Below are 16,957 nucleotides of genomic sequence, written 5' to 3' on the forward strand. Positions count from 1 at the left end.
TCTACTTGCATTTTGACGTGCTTTCGAACTGCTAGGTTGGCAGGAGCTGGGACCAAGCAACGGGAGCTCACCCCGTCACAGAGATTCGAACCGCCGACCTTCTGATCAGCAAGCCCTAGGCTCTGTGGTTTAACCAACAGCGCCACCTGGGTCCCTATAAAGTACATTATACTGCTCCATAAATATTAAAGGGATGTGTTCACAGGCTCATGTTTTTACCATGATCCTTTTGCAATGCAATCTTATGTATGTTTGCTCAGAAGTAAGTCCCACTGTGTTCAATTATACTTACACCCTAGTATATGATTTAGGATCGAAATTTAGCCATTACCATTTGAATCTATTCATCAGTTACTGGTGATTAGAACTTGTAGTCTTGTTTCCAAGAGATGTAAAAGAATAATCACAAGGTCCACCCAGCAGACCTAAATGAACTCTGAAGAAGTTATAAGGTTCTATTCCAATCAGAGTGAAGACAGATATACAAATTCACAGTGGGATTTTCACACTTCAATGTCTAGCTTGCTTTGCATCTTACATAATAGCCAAACCTGGATGCTGGTACAGCCCAAAGGAACACAGCCCCAGTGAAGCTCTAGCTATACTTCTGGTTCCCATTTGATGGGAATGGGTTTGTGAGGGGGATCCTCGTTTTTCTAAATGCTGCTGCCCACCCATGTTCACATTTGGTTAGGAACTGGCTAAAGCCTAATTGAGCCTGTAACCTCAGGAGTGGAATTGCTTTGAGGGACTTAGGGGAGAAATCAAGCTCATGATTGGCTCAAACCAATCATCGCTTTCACAGCTGGTTGTCTTTTCATAGCTGAATGGACGGAGAGAGAGAGGAAGAGGAAGAGTGAGGTGATTTAATGTGACAAGAGTGCTTCTCAGCCACTCTATAAATCTGCTGTAACCTTCAGGTTTGTTAGATTTTTCTTCTCTGCATTAGTTAACTATTTGTGCTGAGCTACACATTACCATAGCTGCCAAGTTTTCCCTTTTCTCGCGAGGAAGCCTATCCAGCATAAGGGAAAATCCCTTAAAAAAAGGGATAACTTGGCAGCTATGCACATTACACTCGCCAAAACCAGCATTCCAATGCTGAATTAGTTTCATTGCCTCCTCCATTAGTCAGAAGGTCACTTACTCTATGTCTTGACATCAACACATCATGTATTTCTACATGAGCTAATTATGTGGAGCATGGAATGAGACATGTAAGATGGCAACATCAAGATGTGGGATACCCTAAGTGACCATAGATGCAATGGGAAGGGAGAAGGAGAACTCGATGTAGGTGTGCCCTTTGTTGAGTGTAACATCGTTTTCAGTCCTTATTCTCAACCTTTCTATAGGTCAAAATGGTTAATTTTTATCATCTCTGCACACTCACCCAAAGTTTGTCCATGCTGGAGAAAAGCCAATCATTTTAGCCTTCTATAATGGTGAGCCAGAGGAGAAAGTGAAAAGCTGGAGGCAATGAAAAGAATGTATGATCACAGGCAGTATAGTTCTGATCCCACACACCTGGAAAGTTAACAGGAAGATAGTATATTGCTGCTGTGGGCTCCTTCAGGAGGAGGGAAGGGTATGAATTGAATCAATAAAGGAATATTAAAGGAATATGTCCACAGAGGCTCATGTTTTTACCATGATCTTTTTGCAGTGCTATCTTATGTATGCTTGCTTCAGCCTTTAAACTCTTCCATTTCTGCAGTTGCATTGTAGCCACTGAATGCGTCAGACTCAAAAGCCTCAACTGGATGTCAAGCATCTGTGGCAGAATAAAATTATAGCATGATTCCAGAATACATTTCTTTAAGTTCATTTAAAAAAATAAATGCCAGGGACCTTGAATCCTGACAACTGCTTTGTTACAAAACATGCTTTCTGGGAAAGGGGAGCATTCATTTAAAAAGCACCCAGGATGTGCTTATTTTCTTGAAAGATTGTGGATGCAAACATCAGAAAGAGAGATGATGTCTCTCCTTTCTTTGGGAACTTAAAAAGTGAAAAGAAAGAGACTTCCGGTCTGTCGCGGCGGAGAGAAGGACGCAGGGACTTCGCGCGCCGAAGTCCCTGGCTTCGCGGAGGGGGGGGAAGTCCGCAGAGCGAGCGGACTCCCCGTAAAAGCACCGGGTAGAGAGTCCCGGTGACTTACGCGCCCAGCGGCTGCTCCATTTTGCGGATCCCCCGCTGCCCGAGAGCTCAGTAGAGCGATCGAGAGCCGGCGGGGTGGAACCGCGGGAGCCATTTTGGGCTTAATCTTACCTCCGAGAAGTGAAGCTCCGAGTCCTGACCCGGCAAGCGGCGGATTCTTCCGAACAAAGTTAAAGGTTTCCATAAAGTAAGTGGAATTTTGATTACGGACTCTAAATTTAACAATTGGAAAAATAGGAGAGACTTTAAAGTAACGGAAGTCGGTCTCTTCCTAATGGAAAACTGGGAGGCGCTTTAAAAAATCTTAAGCCGAACGACGAAAAGCATTTGGAATTGTGGACCCGAGAGAAAGAAAGACTATTTCGAACCCTCTCAACTCCCGAGTCCGGCACCCCTTGAGGTACATCATTAAAAAGGGGGAGAGTGTTTTGACAGCTGTCAAAAGCTGTCAAACTGTCAAAAGACCGGGTGGATTTATTGCACTGTTGTGATCAGTAAAAATTGACTGAAAATGCGTTAGAACTATTTAACATTGGAACTAAGAATGGATTTGTGATTGAATCAAAAGACAAAGGAAAAGAGCAGCCAAAATGGAGTCGATCGTCTAAGGAAGGAATTTTCCAGCACCCTTTGTTCTCCACCTCCTGTTTATCTGCGGTTAGGAAAAGTATGAAAACAAAGTACTCTCGAGCCTTCCAGGAGGCTGTGCTAAACTATCTACAAACATGGGAGGACATTTACAAGGAACGGCAACATCCCAATTTACCAGCAGCTGAGGTTGAAGTCCAAGTCCAGGACTTAGAGGAAAATTTGAATTTGGAGACCGTGGAGATTGAGACTGGTTGCCAGGAGAAACAATTTGATGAAAATTTTAAAGAGGACTTGGACTTTAAAAAATATGCTTGGGATGAAGCAAAGCATGGACTTCAAAAGGAAGAAAAACAAGCAGAGCAAGAAAATGAGAAGCAAAGGAACTTGAGGTTTAATGGACTTGAAGATCCTGGAGGGGTTGGAATGTGGGGTGATGTCAGTGAGGAATGGGAAAGACAGGGGCAGAGGGGGACAAGGGCCTGGAGACGGACATGGGAAAGAATGGGTGTGGGATGAAAATTTTAGTTAAAAGTTTTACTTTTAGTTTTTGAAAGACGGTTTTCGAAATTTTGGCCTGTTAACGGAAATGCTGATCCAATTGGGGGAAAAGACTTAGGGAGAGGAGATGGAGTGTAAAAATGAAAGAAAATAAGCTGGGTTTTCTGGAGGGAGACATAAGAACGGCTTAGGAAAGTATTTAAGCTAATGTAAATTTTTGTAAGTTAAGTTAGGTTTTTAGGCAGAAAGCTGCCTACTCTCCTCTCCTTACTCTGAGCTACTCAGTGGCAGGGAGTGCTCGGAGGGGTGAGGAGGGGATATAATGGAACCTTGGAAATGCTGTGCCCTACAGGTTTCTCTTGTGGCAGGAGGGGGCCTGTGGGAGGGCAGCACGGAAAAGGAGGAGGATTGAGTTAATATTATAAGAAAAGGATTTTAAACTGAAATAGAAAACCCGCCATAAGCTTTTAGATTTTGTTTAGGGAAAACCAGGAGGAAGACTATCGAGGAAGTCACAATTATAAGGTTAAGATAATAAGAATTGGGGAGTTAAAATTCTCCCCTACTATTGTTATGTGTATATTTGTTTAAGTATGTTTATGAAAGAGCTGGGGGAAACCAATCCTCAGAGCTCCTCCATTCCTGTCCCTTCAGTGGCAGGGGGGGGGGGAAGAGGGGGGAGGAGGGAGGGGGGAGGTCAAACCCAGCTCACAATGGACCCCCTTTGATTCTCAAAGCGCACGGGTTTCACTGGTGGCAGAGGTGGACCAGTGGGTGGAGGGAAAACGAAGGGACAGTGTTGTATTGTATGTTTGTGTAGTTGTGTAGTTTGTTTAGTTTTGTTTGAAAATTAATAAAAATTATTATAAAAAAAAATAAAAAGTGAAAAGAAAGAGGGGGAGAGGGGGAAAAAACACCCATCCGAACTTTTATGACCACCCCACACCCATGCAAACATGGAGACAGTTTGCAAAAAAAGGGGGGGGAGAGTTTATTGCCGCTCTTTGCAACTTGATCAAACTTTTTTCTGCCCTTGTTCAAACTTTTCCCTGCCATTGGGCTCGGTTGCTGTTGACTTTATTTAACCGAGAAAGAGAGAAGGGGTGTGTGTGGCTGTATGTGGGTGAAGAGCAGCCATGGAAAACGTGGTGGTTGCTCTCCTCCGTCCTCGGCCAAAGCCAAGCATCTCCCTCCCTCACACCACACCCCAGTCTTCCATCTGTGCAGGCAGCATCTCCCTCCCTTACCCTACACCCCAGTCTTCCATCTGTGCAGGCTGCATATCACCCACCCCTTTCCTTGTCCCTAAAAAAAGCTCAACAACTTTGAGCCGAACCCCTAAAAAACAGGGGTAGATCACTGCCAGATTTTAATTCTGAAAGTAGATCACAGCCTCTTGGGAGTTGGCCACCCCTGGCATAGATAATGCAAAACAAGATAGGGCACCGTGAACAAATAATATAAATAAATATAAATATGAATATAAATATAAATATAAATAAATATAGGTTTAGATCCTTAATTGCTCTTCTTTTCGTGTATGACATGGGGTGATTTCTATCAGCTTTCCTTTCAATCTACAGCCCCTCATCCTGTGCCATAGACTACACCATTCCCAATGGTTCTCCAACTTTCATGCAGACTTTCATGGGTTGCAGAAGCAATGGGGAAGTGGGGAACCCCTGCTCCTTTCACAAACGTATAGTTAGGATCCAAGCAATACAACACACACACACACACAAACAACAACAACAACAACAACAACAACAACAACAACAACAACAGATCTTGCCCTCCTTAATCCATTATCTAATATTTAAGAGATTACACTTTGCTAATATTAATTGTACTACTAAGATGCAAGAGGAATCTCCTCAAATACATTCCTCACATGAAATATAGCCACATAAAATGTCATTGTTTTATTGAGAGCTGATTAAAATCAGCATTAAATCATTCATTCATGTAAAATTGCCGCTCAGTGTTAGTCAAATTTGCACAGGAATGGGGTGACACAGAACAAAAATGATTATTTTATTTTTTTAAGCAGTTCTCGCCACATACCTTTTGTAACTCTGTTAAATATCTCTGCTAATCTGACACAAATTATTTGCAAACATCATATTAGCAGTGTATAATTATGGTTATAAAGCATGTCAATTTAAAAATCCCTATAGTAAATAAATGCTGTTAAAATGTCTCAAGTAGGTTACCAGCCTTAGTGTTTATTCAAATAAGGTTTTTTTAATGTGGATGATTTTGCAAAAACTGCTCTCTGTCAAATTCATTGCTTCCTAAGGGAGACAACTGGGATCCAACAGTATGTTGCTGTAGCCGTGTCCCTGATGATGTCACTATAGCCTTGCTACCTATGGTGTTCCCATAAACGTATTGGGGAAGACAACTGCTGCTCAAAAAGAACAATGGGTTTTGCAGTTTCTGCTTGATGTGGCTGAATGAGAAGTCATCAAGAATAGCACAAAGAATGGCCATACTCTTAACACAAATGTTAATAACACTCAAGCCCATGAAAATCAACAAGGGTAAGCATACTTCATCTGTGCTGAAATACAGTATGACCAGCAGCTCAAATCACCAAGTAGGTCACTTCCCTCTCTACTATTCTAGCACTGTGGATGGAGACCTGGGTGAAGTCCGGTCATCCTAATTCAAAGACCTTAAACACACTTACTTGCAGGTAATTTAACTGTATTACCATGGGAAGCGAGACTTGGTGAGCTGCCCAAAAGTGTGGAGAGAAGTCTGAAGCAGCTTCTTCTTCTTCTTCTTCTTCTTCTTCTTCTTCTTCTTCTTCTTCTTCTTCCTCTTCCTCTTCCTCTTCCTCTTCCTCTTCCTCTTCCTCTTCCTCTTCCTCTTCCTCTTCCTCTTCCTCTTCCTCTTCCTCTTCCTCTTCCTCTTCCTCTTCCTCTTCCTCTTCTTTAGATTCAGATGCAGGAACCGCCTGTGTTCATGGATAGTTCCACCCAGTGCTATTGCTCTATAAAAAGAGGTGCCAGAACTCACAACGAGTGCCTCACTTGTTCTCTTATAATGGCAATGGCACCCACCTGAAAAGGTGCTGGAACTGAGTTCCGACTAAAAAAAAGCCCTGGTTCCACCACTCTGGGAGCGGAGCCTATTAGCTGCCCTGGTGTGGCCTAGTGATAGATGCATACGGATCAGGCTGGATCTGTGTCTGGACAACAGCCAAATTCCATCGTTTTCTGTTAACGCTCTTCTGGCAATTTGCAAATCCCTGCACTCCTGTCTTCATTACCTATTTCCAGACTTTCTGTCTGCCTGCTTGTCTTCCTGAGTCCCTCTGGTAGATCAATCCAGTGTCTCCCACCAACTTGCAGTCTCATCCTGCTCACTGCCATTCCCCAGCAGTGTTAATGTCCAAGAAAATCCAAGTCAGATTGCAGTTTTACATCATTATCTTGACCATATTGGCTTCAGTTAAGCTTTCTTTCCAAGTACTTATTCTAAAGATTCCAGGCTTTGTTGGATTTTGTATCCATTTCCTTCATATCCTTACAGATAAGTATGAATAAATATAAAACCACAGCTTCCACATCATGGCTGTGCTCAAAACTCTGCTCTCCCACTTCCTTTAGACTTACACAGTTTGTCTCTTTTTCCATTCTTATTTTTATTATATATTATTAAACAATGAGCTTTATTTGTGATAATGGTAATTGTCGAAATGCTCTCTTAGCAAGCAACCAACTATTCATAAATATTAAATTCTTCCTTTCTGTAGCTGAGCTCTAAGACTATGAAAATTTGGTAATTTTAGAGGATGAATTATTTATCCATTTTATAATCTGCATAAAGAGAAATGCTGTTTGCTCATTAAATTTAGAACAACAAGGGTGGGGGGACAGTTGGCTATTTCCTCTTCATAACCAATTGCATCACATCATCATCATCACTATTAAAAGAACAAAAATGAGGGTAAATATATGGTATGGAAAATGCTCTAATATTGTTGGAAAACTGATTCACCCCTTTGCCAGTCTGCACTCACATAGGTGTCAGCCAAGTTAAAGCTATCATCTTTCCTAATTTTTGTCTCTCTGCACAGGATTATTAACATTTCAAATTAGCATTAATTTTCTTCCAAATATGTCTCTTTTCTTTTTTCTTTCGGTTGCTCGCAACTCATCCGTCATATCGCTAAAACCCACAGTAGCACAAGAAGGAAAATAAGCTCCATAAACCATGTGATTGATGAGTCGTTGCTTTCTATCAGCATAATACCCACCCACATCTCTGAAATAGAGATTTCCAAGCCATCCTCATTGATGTTTCAATTCTTTGACGTTTCAATAAGGCTCCCATCAAGACTACATTAGGCCTATTATTTCTTCATCACTACCACACAGTAATAGCTATCGTTTTCTCCTCCATTATATATGCAGGCACAATGAATGCAATGTTTTCCTTACAGCCCAATCCTATTAAGTGTTAAGGTTGGATCGCATGAAATACTTTTCAGTTAGCTGATGATGATAATAACCATAAACCACATTGTGATGCTGCAGCAGCAGATACACTGGCACCAATACTCGGGATCAAAAATGGTAAATTCTAATCTTAGGAAAGTAGTGTTTATTGGAAAAAGCACTGTATGTGTATATTCTAATTTCTTAATAGAAGCTGTAACAGATTAGCCCCAGGATGGAAGATTTATTACACCCTGGATTAGAAAGAGTTAGTCCACCTCCAGCTTAACTGACAGCGCATCTTTAGGAGGCGGGACGGTGCCCGGTTTAAAAAGGAGGGAATAACCGTTTTGGCAGTGGGAAGAGGAAGAGGAGGAGTGTGGTGATGAAGAGGGAAGAAGAAGGGTGTGGGGCCAAGATAGTGGTGGTTTAGGTTAGGCTTAGGATAACTTGAAATTAAAGTCAGACAGAGTTAATGTATAACTGTAACTAAGCTTGTAAACTTATGCATCGTTAAAAAAAGAAAAACCTATGTTCTCAAGAAAATAAAATTCATCTTCTTTTTGTGCCAAAGAGTATTATCTTGGTTATTCCAGCAGCGTATTAAAACTCACAGAGGTGGAGACTCAGAAAAGGGCAAAACCTACCTAAGGAAAAGGGGATAGTTTGTGTCCGAGAGTCACACAGGAAGGGCAGTATGGTGAAAACTCAAGGCTCTTATATGTTATTTTCTCTTTTATGGTTTTATTTGTAAAATGCCTAATAAAGGTTTGATAAGTGAAAACCTAGAGTGCCATAAGTTTGCCTGGGTGATATGGCAGACTGATACAGTGGGGATCTGAGTTGAGGGAGTTCCTGTTCTGTAGGCAAGAGGTTATCATTCAAATAGCCCTGAGTGTTTGTGAGATCAGGCCACGAAAGCTGGAATTAGACTCTCTTTACTGAGAAGCCCAGAATTGAGGGGTTTATTTTAAGGCGTAAGGAACTGAGTGGGGATTGCTTTACCTCTGTACCCTTTCATCACATAATCTATTGGCAACGTCGGCGAGGGGGTTCGTCGCAGAAGCCACAGGGATGATAGGGAGATCTGAGTAGGATCTGGACGAAGGTATTTGGAGAGGATTTTTAAACCCCTTTCCCTGTGTAGTTCAGTCCTACCAAATACCTCTCTGAAATCACTCACTGCTGCCAAGGATGAAAAGTGAGAAGACTTCAGTCCTATACTTCATTATCTAGTGTAGGAGATATCAAATAGCATGTAGCTGTAGCTTAGGCACATGAACGGAGAAAGGGAAGGCGGGTTGCTGTTTCCTAATAAAAAGCCAAATGCTTGCCATTAGGCTAGAGTGAATGTAAGAAAGAGGAACCAGCCCATAATATATTCCACGAGGGCACATGGATGTGGCACATGGAAGCATGTCTGGCATCTGGGGTGTAGGCTAAGGGGGAAGCTGAGAGAACCATTGGGGTACTGGAATGTCCATCAATATATTTTATGGTGATTTAAGTACTGTATTAGTAGGGATAGAAAGGTAAAATCAGTGTGCGTTGTTTGACCTGCACACTGGTGGATTGATTTAAGGATTGATCCATTGAAATACCTGGTTGGGTTGATGTGTTTAATGATGCGTTGGGCTCCGGACTGAAAGTTCACCACTGCTACCTAACCTCCACCACTTCAGAACACAAGAAACGTCTCTTTTCTGGTGTCTTCTTTATATGCTTGTGTGAAGTCTATATGGGGCAGGGTCTCTCTCTGTGTGTTCTTACTAAAGCTTTTGTCAAATGTTAATCTCATTTCACCTCAGCTGCACTAATTTGAGTCCAGCGGATGGGCAAAGCCCCAAGAATCAGGGAAGAGACCTTGATAATGAGGACCTAGTCCTGGTAGCTAACTAAAAATCCTGATAAAATCTAATTTCTATGCTGGAAGTAAGTTTCAGTGAACTTAATATGACTTGCATGCATGTATAGGATTGTGTAGCAAGGAAGGCTATCACCATAGCTGTCAAGTTCTCCCCTTTTTAAAGGGAAATTCCCTTATGCTTGAATAGGCTTCCTCGCGAGAAAAGAGAAAACTTGACAGCTATGGCTATCACAGTTAACAAGCTCACCCATTACATTACTTGTATTAATGAAGAAGTCCTCTTTAAGCAAGGATAGTGTGCAGGTCATATCTGCTCATATGTTGAAATAAATGTGCAGCCTACACCTTGCAGGCCTTTGGTGACTGAAATGGCACATTAAATATTGGCATATGCAAACATTATTATGTGGTGTAGTGGTTAAGAGTGGTAGACTCGTAATCTGGGGAACCGGGTTCGTGTCTCCGCTCCTCCACATGCAGCTGCTCGGTGCCCTTGGGCTAGTCACACTTCTTTGAAGTCTCTCAGCCCCACCCACCTCACAGAGTGTTTGTTGTGGGGAAGGAAGGGAAAAGGATATTGTTAGCTGCTTTGAGACTCCTTCGGGTAGTGATAAAGTGGGATATCAAATCCAAACTCTTCTTTGAAAAAGGAAAAAGAAAACTTTTTTTGCAGGTTGGGTTTTAGAAGGAGTGGAAACAGGAACCCTGATATTTCTTCTCCTTACAACCCCATCTGGGCTACTGTTTGTTTATAAATGAAAATTAAATCACACTTAAATTTATACTTCACTATATTTTTTTATAGTTAAAACTATGGTTTTCCCAGTAGTGATGTATGGAAGTCAGAGCTGGACCATAAAGAAGGCTGATCGCCAAAGAATTGATGCTTTTGAATTATGGTGCTGGAGGAGACTCTTGAGAGTCCCATGGACTGCAAGAAGATCAAACCTATCCATTCTTAAGGAAATCAGCCCTGAGTGCTCCCTGGAAGGACAGATCCTGAAGCTGAGGCTCCAATACTTTGGCCACCTCATGAGAAGAGAAGACTCCCTGGAAAAGACCCTGATGTTGGGAAAGATGGAGGGCACTAGGAGAAGGGGATGACAGAGGACGAGATGTTTGGACAGTGTTCTTGAAGCTACCAACCTGGTGTTTGACCAAACTGTGGGAGGCAGTGGAAGACAGGAGTGCCTGGCGTGCTCTGGTCCATGGGGTCATGAAGAGTCGGACACGATTAAACGACTAAACAACAACATATTTTTTTTATATTACTGCAGACCACTGTTGTTTCGTTATATGGACCTCAATGCTATATCTCAATGAATACCTCCATGGGTATTGGAGGCACTGTACTATTTTGGTTCTGTACTTGCTTGCAGGGTTCACAGAGTAACACTGGGGACGGGTTCTCTTAGACCTGCTATTGTGTTCTGCAGGGAATGTCCCCTGTCTGAAACCTTAGACCAATGGCCAGACCCAGTATAAGGCAGCTTCCTATGTTCCCAACTGGGGAAGAGCAAATTGCTTTCAGCACAACAGTATGGTTTCCTAATTTCCATAAACACGTATTAAACCTTTTCTTCACAGTGGGGGAAAACGATGAACACTAAAGATAATACAGCAAATCCCCTTTGCTCTGAGCAGTGGGTGCATGGCAAATTTGCAAGAACAGAAGCTTTAGGCCTGCTGAAGAAAAGGAGTCATGGTGATAAACATTTTCGGTGAAAGGATTTCATACAATGAACATCTGAAAAAGAGTAAACCCTTCCTTTTAATGTCAGGCTAGATTAAGGGATGCGTCTACCTACAAGCTATCATTTGAGTGATGCAGAGGCCACCTCAAAACTCTTACAAATATATAGAAGCACAAGAAGGGTAGTAGATATGTAATTTTTCTGTTCAGGTGTTCAGGTATTTAGAGATCTTGCTAGACTGTCTTAGAGATCTTGCTAGACTGCACAGGGCACTGCTACTTTTCAGGACACTTTTTTAAAAGACCTAATAAGGGTAAAAAGCAGGTATGGGGTATAATAATAATAATAATAATAATAATAATAATAATAATAATAATAATAATAATATTGTGCTGAAACCCATAATTAGAAGACATAATGAATTTTTGTTAGGCACAATTTTTTGCTGCATTTTTTTTTGCTGTTTTGTGAAATACTGTCTCTTTGTTAATTTCTATACCAGTTCAAAGCAATTAACATCCATCTTTCTTCTAGATTCTTATACCACCCTCACATAGCTGCCAAGTTTTCCCTTTTCTCGCGAGGAAGCCTATTCAGCATAAGGGAAAATCCCTTTAAAAAAGGGATAACTTGGCAGCTATGCACCCTCATACCACATACAATTATCAATACAGTTAAAGTAAAATCTGCTGGTGCTTGGGCAATTTTTTTTTACTGCCTCACAATATGAGCTCAGCAAATCAGGAATCACATACAGAACAAGGTGGAATCAGGGCACCACATCATCAATCAGATATAGTTAAATGAGAGGTGAAGCTAGGGTCCATTGAAGCCTCCTTTCTCGGTCTGCTGCATCAATGCAGTGATTTCATTGTTTGTAAAAGAAAGACTTTCACCCTGATCCAATCCTAATCACATGTAATCCTTACTTAGGTATCCTAGCTAGTCAACCACCATCAACTTGACTGTGAAGAGAATGCTGGTACAATTAGCCTGGTAAATGGGGTTATTTCCTTTCTCCTTCTGCCTCTCGGCATGTTCTGCATCCATTTCAGTGGAGTGACAATTTTGCATAGAACCACCTCTGCCTCTCTTTTGGTTCAACAATATTTCTGTTGCTGAACTGTACAAGTTCAGACTGCTTATGGAATGCTGCAAGTTTGAAGGTTCCCAGCCTATCAAACGAGAAACAACTCCGATCAGAAGTCTGATGCGGTATAGTCTTTCAGCAGATCAATCTGATGATCATTAAGTCTAAAGCACACTCAATCTTTGCTAAATAAAAAAATTCCTTCAGTAGCACCTTAAAGACCAACTAAGTTTATATTTTGGTATGAGCTTTCGTGTGCATGCACACTTCTTCAGATTCAGGTATCTGAAGAAGTGTGCATGCACACGAAAGCTCATACCAAAATATAAACTTAGTTGGTCTTTAAGGTGCTACTGAAGGAATTTTTTTATTTTGCTTCGACTCAGACCAACACGGCTACCTACCTGTAACTCAATCTTTGCTGTGGTACACGGGGAGCTAATACATGGTCCTTTTCCTTAGGCATTGGGTTGCAAAGCTGCCCTAGACATTGCACACATCCCTGGTTGATTGAATGATATAAAGCAAATAAGAAAAGCTGGAGGGATTTGTGTGTCGAAGCTTCCCAGAAATTACCTTAAATAATTCACAACTGACAACAGAATTATGGTTTGGTTTTTGGCAAATAATTTAGGGCCACAACTTTATTAAATACACAATTTTAATCCGAGTGTTGGCTTAGGCTTTTGGTTATTCACTCATCCTTCCTAAAGAAGGACTATCCCCATCTGTCCATCTAGGACAGGACTCAATCAGCTGTCCCCTTAGGACAGGACTCACCTCATCTGCCCCTCGTGGCAGGACTCACATCAGCTGTCACCATAGGACAGGACTCACCACTGTCCGCTTGGACAGTTCCTGCTCCGACTTCCGAATGGAAGTCAAGTAAACATACCTGGGAGTGAGGAGGTGGCTGCGCCCAGTCATTCCCTCCTCACCTTCACCAAGAATGTTCCTCAAGGCTCTTGCTCTTAAAATTGGGCCCACCATTCCCGCCAATGGCGGGATGGTAAGGACAAGAGTGTAAGCCCCGAGATTCCTTTAACGGAATACTTCTATATGGAGCAAACGGAGGTGAGGGTAGGCATCTGTGTGCCACCCCCTCTACCAACCGATTAACCAACCAAAAGCCTAACCGCCAACCTAACAAGTTGTGACAATTTGCTAGCGCAGTAGGCGAAAACCAAGAGGCAAAGCCAATCAGCCAATTGGAAAAATTCCTACTGACCCCTGAATACAGGCGGCCCCGAAGGCAATAGCAATGTCGTGCTAACCTGCAAGAAAGAAAGGGCGGGTGGGAGGGGTTCAAACGCCAGGCAAAAATGTGACTAGAAAATGGTGGACGGAGCTTTAAGAGGGGCCCCAACAACCAATCAGATCCAAGGAATTTGCATACCACACCCCCATTACTCAGCATAAGCTGTGGCCTTACACAAACCAAACCCTAAGCTAAATTTCCTAACAGCCCTACCACAATCCGCTTTATATTATATGATATAAAGCGCTTTGTAATTTGGAAAGTTTAGTTTGTTTCTGAGTGTTGTGCCACATTGTTTTTCTATTCCAGCAACAAATGCAGTTCAGCAACTGCAAAAAGCAGGTGCCATCTTGAAAGTCATTCAGGTTTGTGCTTGTAACAAAGATAATGACCGTCTCCCAAAGTGCACACAAAGTGCACACAAAGTAGAGATACCATAATGAGGAAGACAAATACAAAGTGAAACTGAAAGAAAAAAATGAGGGAACTAATGAGCCCTCTCTTGGATCATGTTGGTTACCAAACCACTATCTGGTTCAGTTAAGATTGTAACAAAGGTGAGTGTTAAAAGGACATTTAAAAGAGAAACAGACATTTTGGAAATGGTTCTCTATTACATGCTCAGTCATCAGTTATTGCCTTTGGAAGATTGGAAAATGGGCCAATCTGTCTTTCTAAGCAACCCCCTGAAACAAAACAAAACAAAACAAAAATACCCCTTGGAACATTTCAGAAAATTGCAGAATATTTACAAAGGAAATTGCCAGTTGGTTGAGAAGAGAAGTAAAGTGGTTGTCATCTACTGTGGAAGCTCCAAATGTCAACGGAGGAAACATCAGAAAACTGTCCCTCTGCTACGTCTTTTATCTAACAAAGTAAGAAGGGAAGAAGAAGAAACACCTTTTTGAGGAATATTAAATGGGAAGCAACAAGGAAGATAATTAAGAAAAATGGTCAGAGACATGGAACAAGTGTTGATCACAGATATCATTTAGGACTGAATGCTTGAGACAGGATTTGCATTATTAAAGGTGGCACTGAATCATTTTTATGACTAAACACTTCCCTGAATTTCTGGTAAGCCTTTAAATTATTTTCTTTGGCATGTTAACAAGCAATAGATTGTGAAGCAATCCTCCGGATGTGGCATCGCGGTCAGTTAAGTTGATCTCCCCCCGCCCTCTTTCCCTCAGGATGTGGGATCTTTTGATTGCCTGAGGAAACAATTTGAATGGCACATTACAGTTTGAACATGGAATGTACCTAATCTACGCCCCCTCTTTCTGCAAACAGCCAAGAGCTCAGAACTCCCCACTCCATGCACATCAGGATTATCTACAGTTAAAGATTAGTTTCTGCAGCATTCAGAGTACAAACAGAAGAAAGGCCATTATCTTTTCCCCCCCTCTCCCCCAGGCCTAATTAGCCTATTAAATTGGACCCTGGTAAAGGCTTGATAAATACTTCCTGATTGTATCCCATTTAACTTGCTTGTTTCAGAAATATGCACGTCTCCAGGTGACAGGATATGGAGCAAAGGCTATTCCAGCAGCTTCCTTTTTCTGTCATTCTGTGTCTGCGTCTACATATTGTAACTGTTAACCTGAGGGCGGGCACCATAAGTTAGGCTCTGTAACAGATAGAAATGAATATGAAATGTGTACACCTGGCAGCAGAGAGAGCAATCTATAACCAAAGTGCAGAAACACAGGAGTTTTAAAACAGAAAGAACTGCAGAGAAAGTAAGAGCTTCTTCATAGTAATCGGAGCATTTTCATTTCCCTTTGAAGAATTCCTGCTACATTACATGCACTCTGTGGCTAATGAAGCAAATAAATATGCCATGGTACTCATTGGAACTGCACTAGTGCCACAGGTTGCAGAGGAGGAGAGCTAAAAAATATACCGTCAAACATCAGGCTTCAGAGAAGGGCACAGCAAGACAAAGGACTCAGCTATACAGCTGCAAATAAAATGTTTTAAGTGTGTTGTAAAGTGAAATATACAAATGTGACACTAGATGGCAATGGTGAGCTATGCCAAATTCAAGGTATTTTTTAAAAACGCTTTTTAAAAAGCATTTCCCCAACTTTTTGCGTGTGTGTGTAGATTCCACCAAAGGGAAAGCCAACAGATTCAATGAGTGGGTTTCAAACACAGACAAGGAGCTTTAACATGGACTTGTTTATCAGGCTATCCCTAGCATCCAATTCTCCTTCATGGATCACTGCTGGGAAAGAATGAGGGCACAAGGAGAAGGGGACGACAGAGGATGAGATGGTTGGACAGTGTTCTCGAAGCTACCAACATGAGTTTGACCAAACTGCGGGAGGCAGTAGAAGACAGGAGTGCCTGGCGTGCTCTGGTCCATGGGGTCATGAAGAGAGTCACACACAATTAAACAACTAAACAACAACAACAACAACAACAACAACAACAACAACAAAGCATCCAATTGCTGAATCCTTACTAAGATGCTTGAGTCCAAGAAAGTTGGGAAGCTCAAGGAGCCAAAAGAACTTGCACTTAACTGCATCAGCCAGTGTGCTCATGGCAGCCTTCACTAACAAGATGTCCTTTTAAAAAAATAGGACTACACCTCCCAGAATGCCCAGCTCTCATGGCCTTATTGGCCGGTGTTGATGGGAATTGTAATCCAAATAACCTAAAAGTTGGAGAAGGTTTGCTTAGAGTTTGGGACTTGGACTGGAGAAACTTGGCTTCCCATCCTGGTTCAGCTCATGGGGAGATCTCTGCCTCACCTCTAAGGGTGAATTTTGGAAGAGACTGAGACACAGCTGTTTATCCCTAGGTATCTTGCAGTATTTTTGGCAGGATGGAATGGGGGTAGCCCGTGTATGCCACTTCTTGGAAGAAGGGTGGGATATAAATGTGAGTGATAATAATATAGATCTCATGATGTATAATTTGGGAAATAGTAAACTGCCTTAAATCAGATAATTGGTCAATCCTGCTTGGTAGTGACTCTGTACTGATAAATAGTAATTTCAGGGTTTGGGACAGACATATTTCACAGCCCTTTCTGGAGATGCTAGGAACTGAATCCCTGGCACAGTTGGTAATTCACTAGACTTGTGTGCTCTTTTTAAAGGAAGGCAACAGTGTTTTGGGAAGTTCGCCTGGAAATGCAAATATTGCAATTTTATTCCCTGTGCAGATGTTGTGTCTTTTAATCAGAAATCTAGGTAGAATAACTGGACAAGAGGGTATTGTAGGCAACTGATAGCATCCTTGGCAAAGTGATTGTGCACCAAGTAAGTGGCTTGGTTAGGGATTGAAATTATTTTTGTTTTGTTCTCATTACATCTATTGCAGAAAACATGGCTATCC

The sequence above is a fragment of the Zootoca vivipara genome, chromosome 9 (assembly GCF_963506605.1).
Source record: "Zootoca vivipara chromosome 9, rZooViv1.1, whole genome shotgun sequence".
NCBI classification, from domain to species: domain Eukaryota; kingdom Metazoa; phylum Chordata; class Lepidosauria; order Squamata; family Lacertidae; genus Zootoca; species Zootoca vivipara.